The following is a 2,797-nucleotide window of genomic DNA, read 5'->3' as shown; positions in this document are numbered from 1 at the left end:
CAATAAGTGTGTGTATTCCCAATAGTGTTAGGATTAGGGTATCAATCATAGCTTTTATTCCCTTTAAGATTAGGGTTAGGATTAGGTTCAGGAGTAGGCTTAGGGTAAGGGTTACAGTTAGGATTACTGTTAGTTTTCCATTCAAAGCATGTAATTCCGATAGGGTTTGGGTTAGGTTTATGGTTACGGTTAGGGTGAGGGTTAGGGTTAGGGTTAACCTTAGTGTTATGGTTAGGCTTTCAAATAGAGCTTGTATTCCTGTTATTGTTATAGTAAGTTTAATTTTAGTGTTAGTGCTATAGTTTGGGTTCCTATCAGAGCATGTATTCCCATTTGGGATAGGGTTAGGTTTTGGGTTAGGGTAAGGGTGAAAGTGAGGCTTAGGGTTAGGATTTGGGTTAGCGTTATTGTTATGCTTTCAATCAGAGCTTGTATTCACATTAGAGTTTAGGTTAGGGTTAGTGTTGAGTTTATGGTTTCAATAAGAGTGTGTATTCCCAATAGGGTTAGGGTTAAGATTAGGGTATCAATCAGAGCTTGTATTCCCATTAAGGTTAGGGTGATGGTGAGGGTTAGGGTTAGGGCTAGGGTTAGCGTATTAATCAGAGCTTGTATTCCAATTAGGGTTAGGGTGAGGGTGAGGGTAAGGTGTAGTGTTAGGCTTAGGGTTAGTGTTAGTGTTAGACTTTCAATTAAACTTGTGTTCCTGTTAGGGTTAGCTTTAGGGTTAGGATTACAGTTAAGGTTATGCTTATGGTTCTAATCAAAGCATGTATTCAAGTGAGGCTTAAGGTTAAGTAAGGTTTGAGTTAGAGTTAGCATTAGGGTTAGCGTTATGGTTTGATTAAGCATTTTTGTTATACTTTCAATTAGAGCTTGAATTCTCATTAGGGTTAGTTTTATATTTAGGGTTAGGGTTAGGGGAAGTGTTTCAATCAGAGTGGGTTTTCAAATTGGGATTAGGTTTAGGGTTAGGATAAGGGAATCAATTAGAGCTTGCATTCCCATTATATTTAGGGTTAGGGGGAGAGTAAGAGTTAGCGTTAGCATTAGGGTTAGAGTTACTGTTAGGTTTCTAATCAGGATATGTATTTCCATTAGTGTTAGGGTTAAGGTTAGCATTAGTGTTAGGCTTTCAATTAGAGTTTGTATTCCCATTAGGTTACAGTTATGGTTAGGATTAGGGTTAGGGTTACGTTTAGGTTGCCACTGATAGCATACATTCCTGTTAGTGTTAGGGTTAGTGTTTGGGTTAGGGTTACAGTTGGGTTTAGGGTTAGGGTTAGGTTTAAGGTTAGGGTTTGGGTTAGCGTTATGGTTATGCTGTCAATCAGAACTTGAAATTCAGTTAGTATTAGGGTGAGATTTAGGGTTAGTGTTAGGATTAGTGTTTCAATCAAAGTGTGTATTCTCAATAGGGTTAGTGTTAGGGTATCAATCAGAGCTTGTATTTCCAATAAGGTTAGGGATACAGTGAGGGTTATGCTTAGGGTTAGGTTTAGTGTTAGGGTTAAGGTTACTGTTAGGTTTCCAATCAGAGCATGTATGCCCATTAGGGTTTGGGTTAGGCTTAGGCTTAGGCTTAAGCTTAGGGTTAGGATTGCCAGTGCCATCACCTCTGCCACCACCACTGCTGCCACCACCACCGCTGCTGCCACTGCCACCACCACCGTCGCCACCACCACCACCACCAGCAGCAGCACCACTACCTTCACTTTGCACTCTGCCATGCCCAACATTGTGCTCTTCAGCAGCTCCTCGCACCATGAACTGTCCCAGGGCATGGCTGACCGCCTAGGCCTACAGCTGGGCAAGGTGGTCACCAAGAAGTTCAGCAACCAGGAGACCAGTGTGGAGATCAGTGAGAGCATGAGAGGGGAGGATATCTACATCATTCAGAGCGGCTGCAGGGAAATCGACGACAACCTGATGGAGCTTCTCATCATGATCAACGCCTGCAAAATCGTATCCTCATCCAGGGTAACAGCCGTCATCCTGTGCTTCCCTTACGCCCACCAAGATAAGAAGGACAAGAGCTGGGCTCCCATTTCTGCAAAACTTGTGGTCAACATGCTCTCGGTGGCTGGGGCGGACCATATCATCACCATGGACCTGCATGCTTCGCAGATCCAGGGTTTCTTCAACATCCCGGTGGATAACTTGTACACAGGGCCTGCGATCCTGCAATGGATCCAGGAGAACATTACAGAGTGGAAGAACTGCATTATCGTCTCCCTGGATGCAGGCGGTTCCAAAAGGGTGACATCGATTGCCGACAGGTTGAATGTGGAGTTCACTTTGATTCACAAAGAGAGGAAGAAGGCAAATGAGGTGGGCTGGATGGTTCTGGTGGGTGACAAGAAGGACAGCATGGCCATCCTGGTGGACGACATGGCCGACACTTGTGGTACAATATGCCACCCTTCAGACAAGCTGCTCTCAGCTGGAGCCACCAAAGTCTACGTGATCCTGACCCATGGAATCTTGTCTGGGCCAGCCATTTCCAGAATCAATAATGTTGCCTTTGAGGCGGTGGTCGTCACAAACACAATTCCGCAAGAGAACAAAATGAAACTCTGCTCCAAGATTCAGATTATCGACATTTCCATGATACTGGCGGAGGCCATCTGTAGGACAATGGTGAATTTGTGTCTTACCTGTTCAGCCATGTTCCCTTATAACTCTCTTGTCCAGCAAGCCCACTCTGACTTTTTTCTCTGTCTGTTTTGTTTTGTTTTTAGCATTAGGACTAACAATGATAGGATAATGAATAGTGAAAAACATTGCATCTTTTTTT

The 2,797-nt window shown here is 43.8% G+C and overlaps 1 pseudogene; it reads left to right on the top strand.

The window, feature by feature from the left end:
- The first annotated feature begins 1,728 nt into the window (after positions 1–1,728).
- LOC102827875 lies at positions 1,729–2,681 on the top strand (annotated as a pseudogene).
- The last annotated feature ends 116 nt before the right edge of the window (positions 2,682–2,797 follow it).

The sequence above is a fragment of the Chrysochloris asiatica genome, unplaced genomic scaffold (genome assembly GCF_000296735.1).
Source record: "Chrysochloris asiatica unplaced genomic scaffold, ChrAsi1.0 scaffold00359, whole genome shotgun sequence".
Lineage (NCBI taxonomy): Eukaryota > Metazoa > Chordata > Mammalia > Afrosoricida > Chrysochloridae > Chrysochloris > Chrysochloris asiatica.
This window is presented reverse-complemented; position numbering and strand designations above follow the sequence as displayed.